Source organism: Corylus avellana, chromosome ca10, assembly GCF_901000735.1.
Source record: "Corylus avellana chromosome ca10, CavTom2PMs-1.0".
NCBI classification, from domain to species: domain Eukaryota; kingdom Viridiplantae; phylum Streptophyta; class Magnoliopsida; order Fagales; family Betulaceae; genus Corylus; species Corylus avellana.
In genome coordinates, this window is record NC_081550.1 from 18,960,408 (window position 1) to 18,970,266 (window position 9,859).

Sequence of the window (9,859 nt, forward strand, 5' to 3'; positions counted from 1 at the left end):
TCTCTCTCTCTCCACGTCTCTCTCTTTTTTCTCTCTAAGTCTTCCACTCTCATTCAACGTCTCTCTCTCTTAATTTCAAAAAAAAATATATATATATATCTCTCCCTCCACTCTGCAACATTAATATCTCTCCATCTCTATCTTTCTCTTTCTCCACTCTCCAACATTAACAAAAATATAATCTATTGACATAAAAATTCAAATTGGAGGTAATTATTCTTCTTAACCTTTTTTTTTTTTTTTTCTTTTTTCCAAACCAACAATGTTTTAACATATTCTAATTTATGTAAATTAAACTAAAATTAAAGGTCTTATGTTTTAATTCATTTGAATGTTTATGGATTTTTTTTTTTTGTGTAATTTACTTGGATTTTCAAGCATATTTTTAAGTTTTTTTTTTTTTTTTTTGAAAGCAATATTATTTTGCTTTTTTTTTTTTTTTTTAATATTCAGAATTATATAGGTTTTATTTGTATTGAAATAAGATAGATAATTTATTTGATTGCATTTAATCTTGATTGAAAGACCAATTTTTTTAAAGACTTTTTTAACTTATTATTTTAAGAAGTGAACAGTTAAAATTGAATTGTTCATTTTTTTTTTTTTTTTTTGTTCTCTCTCGCCCCAACAACAATCTTAAAACTGAACCGGCCTCTCTTGTCAACGCCCATTGATCTATCTCAAATTCTTTTGGAATCCATGTATGTTGGTTTCTCTGCATCCACAGGTGTAGTTTCAAGTTACCAGTACATTCTTGGATGGAGCTTTAATAAAAGTGGGTCAGCACAAAGCCTTGATGTTTCAAGCCTTCCTCAAATTCCACGACAGAGGAAAATGAAAGCGACACCAGAACCAATGATCTTGGCTTTTCTCATAGCAGTAGCAGTTTTTCTGATAACGGTCATTGGAGCTGCTTACATTTGGAGAATGAAGAAATATGAAGAAATACGAGAAGATTGGGAAGAGAAGTATGGCCCCCACAGGTTCAGCAACAAGAATCTCACAAAGCAACCAAAGGTTTCAAAGACACGGAGGTTCTAGGAGAAGGAGGTTTTGGAAAGGTTTACAGAGGAATACTTCCTTCGTCTAATATACTAATTGCAGTAAAGAGAATCTCCCATAATTCCAGACAAGGGATGAAGGAATTTGTGGCTGAGATCGTTAGCATGGGAAGGTTGAGGCATAGGAACTTGGTGCAGATTCTTGGCTATTGTCGGCAAAGGGGGGAACTCCTCTTGGTGTATGATTATATGCCCAACAGAAGCCTTGACAAGTTCTTATATAGCAATGAAAATCCAAACCTTAACTGGGTTAAACGATTTAGAATCATCAGAGGAGTAGCGTCTGGCCTTTATCAAGAAATAGGAAAAACAGAGAATTGAGAGAAAAATTCTCTTATGAACTGCATTCAATCGATCTGATTTTTGTACATTTACAGTATATATAGTATATACTAACTGCTAACTATATAACAATAAGTTGCTATTTACAAACTAATCTTAACAGAAAGAATAATACTCAGCAGCTTCATATTGCTTCAGTGTTTTCAGACTGTTATGAGTGCGATCGATCGCATTACCCGAGAGTTTTTGTTTCTTCTCTGATAGTGCGATCAATCACACTTATTAACAGTGCGAGATCGCGCTCAATCGCAGTTACAGAAACTCAAAATACTTTGAGTTCCTGATACTCCTTGTCAAGATGGATGGTGAAGATCTAGGACAGACATCTTGGACAATAGATCAGTAAACAAAGCAGAACCAAGAGGTTTGGTGAAGATATCTGCCAATTGATGATTAGAGGGAACATGCAAAGTCTTGAGTAGCCCCAACTGTATTTTCTCATGAACCAAATGACAGTCAATCTCTATGTGTTTGGTTCGTTCATGGAAAACAGGGTTTGCTACAATATGCAGAGCTGCCTTGCTATCACAGTAAAGTAATGCTGGTTTTTGATAAGGAGCTTGCAAATCATCCAAAAGGGAAAACAACCATGTGAGCTCACAAGATACAGCAGCCATAGATCTATACTCAGCTTTAGTTGATGATCTGGAAACGGTTTGTTGCTTTTTGGATCTCCAGGATATCATAGAGTCACCAATGAATACACAGAAACCTGTGATGGACCTTCTAGTGTCAGGGCAACCAGCCCAATCAGAATCAGAAAAAGCCTTAACCTTGAAATCTGAGATAGCTGGAAAGAATAGTCCCTGTCCTGGAGCAGACTTGATGTATCGTAAAACCCTATGAGCTGCATCTAAATGAGGTTGGCAGCGTTTATCCATGAATTGACTCAATGTTTGAACTGAGTAAGACAATTCTGGTCTAGTCATTGTCAAGTAAAGCAACCTTCCAATAAGACGTCTATAGCTTGTTGGAACATCTAATAAAGGACCATCATCTTTGGACAACTTCAGATTTTGCTCCATTGGAAACTTAGCTGGTTTAGAAGCTAATAAACCAGAATCTTGTAGCATTTCTAGGGCATATTTCCTTTAAGAAACAGAAATTCCCTTATCCAATCTAGCAATTTCCAGACCCAAGAAAAATTTTAAAGTCCCCAAATCTTTGAGACGAAATTTCTCATTGAGAAGTGTAGTCAGAACCTTGACTGTACAGCATCATTGCTTGCAATTGCAATGTCATCAACGTACACCAACAAAGCAATATAAGAAGACCCTTGAACTCTAGTAAAAAGATAGTACTTTGCTTGGGTGAAACCAAGACTAAGGATTGTGGTAGAAAGCTTAGCAAACCACTGTCTTGAGGCTTGTTTAAGGCCATATAAAGACTTGGTTAATCTACACACCTTAGACTCCCCCTTAATGTTGAATCCAGGTGGCATGGTCATGTAGACCTCTTCATCAAGATCCTCATGAAGAAAGGCATTGTTCCTATCCAACTGATGGAGATCCCAACCTTTTGCAGCTGAAAGGCTAATAAGGTTCGGACAGTGGTCATCTTTGCCACAGGAGAAAACGTCTCATGATAATCCAATCCTTCACTTTGAGTATAACCTTTGGCAACCAGCCTTGCCTTATACCTTTCAATACTACCATCAGCATTATGTTTGATTTTGTATACCCATTTACAACCAATGGGATGTTTATTGGGAGGTAAATCAGTAACAACTCATGTCTTGTTCTCCTCAAGAGCTTCTATCTCCTTTTTCATGGCATCTCTCCATTCTGGACTAGAAACAGCTTGGTGATAAAATTGTGGTTCAACATGTGATGAAATAGACAAGCAAAAATGTTTATGATTCAAAGATAAACGATCATAAGAAAGAAAAGATGACAATGAATGAGGAATACCTAAAATGGGAGAAGAATCATGAACCATGGAATTAGAAAGGAATGGAGAAAAAGCCAAGTGACAATGATAATCTTGTAGATAACAAGGAGGTTGTTTCATCTTGGAAGATCTTCTAGGTTGAAGTGTGGTTTGAGGAGATTGGTTGGCATTAATGGTAGGATGTGAATGAGAAGTATTGGAATCAAAATTCAAATCTGCAGAAACATTTACAGAATCAAAAGAACTTGAATTTGGAGATTGTATATTATCTGGAAAACTTGAATTTTAAGATTGAATGTCATTGATTAAAACAGAATGATCAATGTTAACCAAATCAAGTATTAATGGTTGGAATGAACCTATGACTAAAACAACCATCTACATTTGGATTAGTAAGATTGGAAGCATATGGAAAGATGGTTTCATGAAAAACTACATTTCTAGAGACAAAAACAGTATGTGTAGAGAGGCTATAAAGTTTATAACCTTTCATTGCATATAGATAACCAATAAAGTTAGATGGAATGGCTCTAGGATCAAACTTAGTTCTGTTTCTGGTTAAAGTAGAAGCATATGCTAAGCAACCAAAAACTCTAAGATGAGAATATGATGGGGGTTGTGAAAAAAGAAGTTCATGAGGAGACTTATTGCTAAATGAGGAGTAGGGATTCGGTTTATAAGGTGTGTGGCAGTAAGAATACAGTTCCTCCAAAAAGATAACGGAAGGTGAGCTTGAAACCTTAGAGACCTAGCTACATTTAAGAGGTCTTGATGTTTTCTTTCAACAATAGAATTTTGTTGGGGTGTCTCAACACAACTGAGTTGATGTATGGTTCCTTGTTTAGAAAAAAAAAAAAATCATTCAGTTTGAATTTAGAACCATTGTCAGATCGTACACATTTGATTTTGGAATTATATTGAGTTTGGACCAAATGAAAGAAAGATTGAAGAACAGTTCTAGTTTGTGACTTATTTTGTGACAAATGAACCCAAGTAAATCTGCTATAATCATCCACAATAGTTAGAAAGTAACTAGAATCATTTATTGATTTGGTAAAGAAAGGTCCCCAAATGTCACAATGTATCAAATCAAATGGGGAAACAGAAATAGAAGAACTTGAAGGAAAAGGTAACCTAAGTTGTCTAGCAAGTGGACAAATAGTACAAACATGTTTAGAATCAAACGAAATTTAAGGTACAATGCTATTCAACAATTGTAGTCTAGCAATGGAAGGATGACCTAATCTACAGTGCCACACATCAGTAGAAGGGACTGCTGTTTGGGTGGAAGAAACATTGGAAAGTAAGTGAGGTGATGAAGCCAATCTCTCATGTTGCAGCAGTAAAAGAAATAATCCACCTTGCTCCTTACCCACCCTAATCGTTTTCCAATGATGTAGATTCTGGATAAAACAAAAATCAATAAGAAAGATAAGGCAACAATGCAATTTGTTTATGAGTTTACTAGCAGAAATCAAACTAAAAGAAAAAGATGGAACAAACAAAACTTCAGTGAGTATAAGACTCTCTAAAAGTTGGACAGTACCTACATGTGTAACAGAAACAATAGAACCATTTGGTAATTTGACATGAGTGCAAACTACAGCTAAAATAGAAGTAAACAAGGACAAATAACAGACCATATGATCTGTGGCACCCGTGTCAATGATCCAAAGGTTGTGTTTTGGATCACTATGAAGGGAAGGGTGAATTGTGCTAGCAGAAAAAACAAAATGTTTAAAATCAAGATCAATAATAGAAGATGAACCTGTCATCTTTGAAAAAAGATGATCTTGATTAGGCACATAACGAATTGTGTTTGTAGAGGCTGGAGACATGACAGACATAGCAGAAGGACTTGGAGAAAACTATTTCAGCATGCTCATCAACTGCTAACATTGATCAAAGTTGATTGGCAATTGGGGAGAGAACTGTTCAGAAGGAAGATGAGAAGATTCCTCCATAACAGTAGCGTCTTGAACATAGTTTGCTGAATGTGGAGTAAAAGCAGGCCGATTTCTTGTAAATTGGAATCCTGGAGGATAGCCATGAAGCTTGTAACACTTATCTACAGTGTGTCCAGGAATTTCGCAATGAGAGCAAACTGGTTTTTCCTTCTTGACAAAACTCCGCTTTGCAGGTTAAGTAAACCTATTTCCAACTTGTGAATTCCTTGTCATGAGTGTAGCAGTCTCATGAGACAATGAACTAAAATAAATTTCTCTCTGTTTCTCTTCTTGAACAATTAGAGAGAAAACTTTGGTCATAGAGGGAATTAGATCATGAAGAAGAATCTGGCCTCGAATCTGAGAATATGATTCATTGAGACCCATAAGGAATTGAATTGTGTATTCTTGGCCTTGAAGATCAATAATTTGCTTCATCTTCCCACAATGACAGCAAGCACACAAATCCAAAGGTTTGAAATTATTCAATTCATCCCATAATGCCTTAAGACGGGTAAAGTATTGATTTACAGTCATATTGTCTTGAGTGAGAGTGGAAAGGGACTTTTGCAATTGAAAGATCCTTGGACCATTCTTCTGTGAAAACCTTTCTTTCAAATCCAACCAAATATCTTCAGCATTAGTCATATAAAGGAGAGAAGTTGCAATCTCATTCGAGATGGAATTCATAATCCATGATGCAACCAGATCATTGCAACGAGTCCAAATTCTAAACTTAGCACTAGCAGTATTCAGTGGTTTCTTCAAGGTGTTCTTGGCACTTAGAGCAATGAGCATGAACCGACTCCAAGAATTGTAATTATCCCCAGACAACGGTGTGCAGACCAGCATAATCCCTGCATTATCAGCATTGGAGAGAAAAAATGGACTGATTTTAGCTGAAGAAGGATCAAAAGAAATAAAACAGACTCCATTGATGATGATGATGGAATAGACTCCATTGATGAATCTTCACAACTCTTAATGAATCTTCAAAAATTCGTGAAGAGCTCTGATACCATATCAAGAAATAGGAAAAACAGAGAATTGAGAGAAAAATTCTCTTATGAACTTCATTCAATCGATCTGATTTTTGTACATTTACAATATATATAGTATATACTAACGGCTAACTACATAACAATAACTTGTTATTTACAAACTAATCTTAACAGAAAGAATAATACTCAGCAGCTTTATATCGCTTCACTGTTTTCAGACTGTTACGAGTGCGATCGATCGCATTGCATATAGGCGATCGATCGCACTACCCGAGAGTTTTTGTTTCTTCTCTGATAGTGCGATCGATCGCACTTATCAACAGTTTGAGATCGAGCTCGATCGCAGTTACAAAAACTCAAAATACTTTGAGTTCCTGATAGCCTTCTTTTCCTCCATGAGGAGTGGGAGCAGGATGTTCTACACAGAGATGTAAAAGCAAGCAATGTTCTATTGGATGCTGAATTAAATGGAAGGCTAGGAGACTTTGGCCTTGCTAGATTATACGACCACGGCACCAATCCCCAAACAACCCATTTGGTTGGGACTGTGGGTTATTTGACTTTGGAGCTTACTAAAATAGGAAAGGCAATCACTGACACTGATGTGTTTGCTTTTGGGGCTTTCATGCTCGAGGTGGCTTGTGGGAGGAGGCCGATAGAGGTACTGGAACTGCCTGGGCAGGTTAGTTTGGTTGATTGGGTCTCTGAGTGCTGGAGAAAAGAAGTTATCCTTGATGCTAGTGATCCCAAATTAGAAGGTAATTATGTGGTTGAGGAAATGGAATTGGTTTTGAAACTAGGCTTGTTTTGCTCACATTCAATGCCAAAAGCTAGGCCTAGCATGAGACAAGTGATGCAGTTCTTGGATGGTAATGCTAAACTGCCGGAATTACCACATGACAATGCTTTTGGTGCATTTTCAAGTTATAGATCATCTGATTTCATGTCATTTCCTTTTACCTAGGTTTCTGCTCCTTCCATGTCTACAATTGATTCAATCCTAAAATGTGGTCGTTGAATAGGGTGTCTCATGCTTTGGGTAGATGAAGTTAGAGGGCATCACCACCGCTAGCGCTGTCAGCACATTTGAGACTATCATCATCAAATACTCAAAAGTTCTGGATTATCAGTATATTATGAAGCTTGTTGATGTAAAGAGTACCATCTTATCAATTGTTTTCCTTATTTTCTAATCCCTTAGTCTGCTTCTTATGCTTTATTGCTCTGTTTTTGTTGATCACGTCTGGTTTATGTTTATCCAATAAGTCAGTAGATCATTTTTTGGTAGTGTTTACTAAAACCAGATTGAGTGGTTCATCAAGTTTTAGTACTTCGTACAAGTTTTTCCTTTTTTTTTTTTAATTGAAGGAAAAAAAAAAAAAAATTACTTATCTGAAAGCCCCTCTTTACACTAGCATATTTCAACCCCCAATTCGTTACATGCAGTATGGCACACCTTGAGGATAATTGCTTTATTCAAGCATCTAGAAAACTTCCATTGAATTGTGAAATTTAGGCAGCTTAAGAGAAGAGGTTGCAAGGCTCACTTGTCCTAAACTGGTGAATCCCGCATCCTAAACTTCTTGGGGTGCAGCTCCCTGATGCAACGTGACATCGTAGGTCGCAAAGACAAACAACAAGCAAGTAACAAGTTTTCTTAAAAATCTTGAGTCTATTAAGGATGCAAGGACAAAACAAAAAAGAAACTAAAATTCTGAGCTTTCTTATTAAAAAATTGGATAATTATTATAAAGCTACGTTTTTTGGTCAATAAAACATGTATTTATAGGTTTCAAACTCCTAATCCTAGTAATAATAGTAAATAAGTGGGTTTAACAAAGCTGTGTTGCTCGTTCCAACAGAACATAGACTCATTCGAACGCGTGTGAGATAAAATTTAAAGAAAGCACAACCTTTAATCCTCATTTGCAAGCTCGTTCGAACGGGCTAGCGAACAAGAGTTTCTGTGATGCCCTTGGAATGACTCATTTGGAAGCTCATTCGGACGGGCTCATGAACGAGAGCGTTTGTGACTTCTTTTAAACAGTCCGGTTTGACCTAGCAAACATTGGAATTAGCAAAACCTCCTGAAACATGACTTCGTAGATCTTTGAATTAGATTTTCCTCCACATATTTTCTTTTCCACGTAACCAAAGCTTTCTCAAGATTTTTATTGGCTTCTTGGGCTGCTTTGACAGTTTTGGCCACTTCAGCAATAGATGGACCTTTGTAGCTTGATCCCCCTGGACTGAATTTTGGGCCTACCCACCTTTAGATCCACTAGGTGGATCCTGCAAAATACCACTAATGCCCCTCACCCCCAACTTGCCAGATCCTCCAACAGATACCTGCTCCTTCAAAGAAATATTATTTTCAACACCAATGCATATTGGAGATTTTTCCATATGCAAGTTTCGTGAATCCCTCCTTTGCATCCCATCATTATTTTCTTCCAGGATATTCACAGATTTTCCATCCGTTGCAGATTCCACACCTTCATGGCATTCGCTGCAATTTCTTCCACCCCCATTAGCTCCGTGATTTACGCTTTTTCTTTTTCGGGATCGATCATGTGTGGTCACCGGAAAATCCTCGCCAGAGTCGTCTGGATATACTACCTTCTCCTCCTGTGCTTGTTTTGGGTTCTAGTTTCTCATGCATGCGTAAGCCGGCTGTGTATAAGCATCCGCCGAGTTATCCGATCCCTTGGTTCTGTTCCCCCCTCCTTGGTGGTGAAGGCGCATTTACCTTTGGGCCACAATGACCATTAGCTTCATTATTTCTCAACTAGCTCCTCTTCTGACACCCTCCTCTTCCATGTTGTATGACACCACATTGGAAGCAGTATTTTGGCAGCCTTTCATATTGGAAGGAAATCCAAGTAGAGACACCCTGAAGCTTCATCATTCTTCCTCTAGATAGAGGTTTGGACAGATCAATTGAGATTTTTACTATAAAAAATTCTCCCCATCCAACCCCATCTGCATCCATATCAATCTCTTCTACGTCTCCCATCGTCGCACAAATTTTACGTCCAACCTCTCTACCCATGTAGACAAGCAGTAACTTTATCATTTGCACCCAAAAAGATGCCTTATCAAAAGTAAGTGATGATGGTGAGGATCGGCCATCAAAGTCTTCAACTAAAAACAACGATCCTTCAAACACCCAAGGTCTCCCTTCGAGTACCCTTACTTTATCCCGGATATTGTCAAATTCGATCAAGAATAAGTTGTCTCCCAGCACTTTAAAGATAATGGATCCTAGAGGTTTCCACCAACTCTTAAGAGATTTATTGATGGTCTCCTTACTCACATTCCGATCCGCTACCAGTTTGCCCACCACACACAGACACACAGTTGGCCCCTTGAAGCCACCACCTGCACTTTTTCGGTTTGAATTTCAACCTCTTCATATTCCACGTCCAGCAAGGGATGATTCGGCCAAGGTTTGGTTTGATCTCCCTCCATTCCTGCACCCAGAGCAATTCCTTTACCACGTACTCCTTCCTTAATCTCAAGAAGACAAGGAAAACGGCTCCTCCTCCTCTAGGTAGACCCTAACGAGAAAACTTTACTCAGCATTACTCAAAGTTGGGCAGGCAACCATAACTTATTA

The 9,859-nt window shown here is 37.7% G+C and overlaps 1 pseudogene; it reads left to right on the forward strand.

Moving 5' to 3' along the window:
* Positions 1-618: 618 nt before the first annotated feature.
* On the forward strand, positions 619-7,204 carry LOC132163086 (L-type lectin-domain containing receptor kinase SIT2-like; annotated as a pseudogene).
* The last annotated feature ends 2,655 nt before the right edge of the window (positions 7,205-9,859 follow it).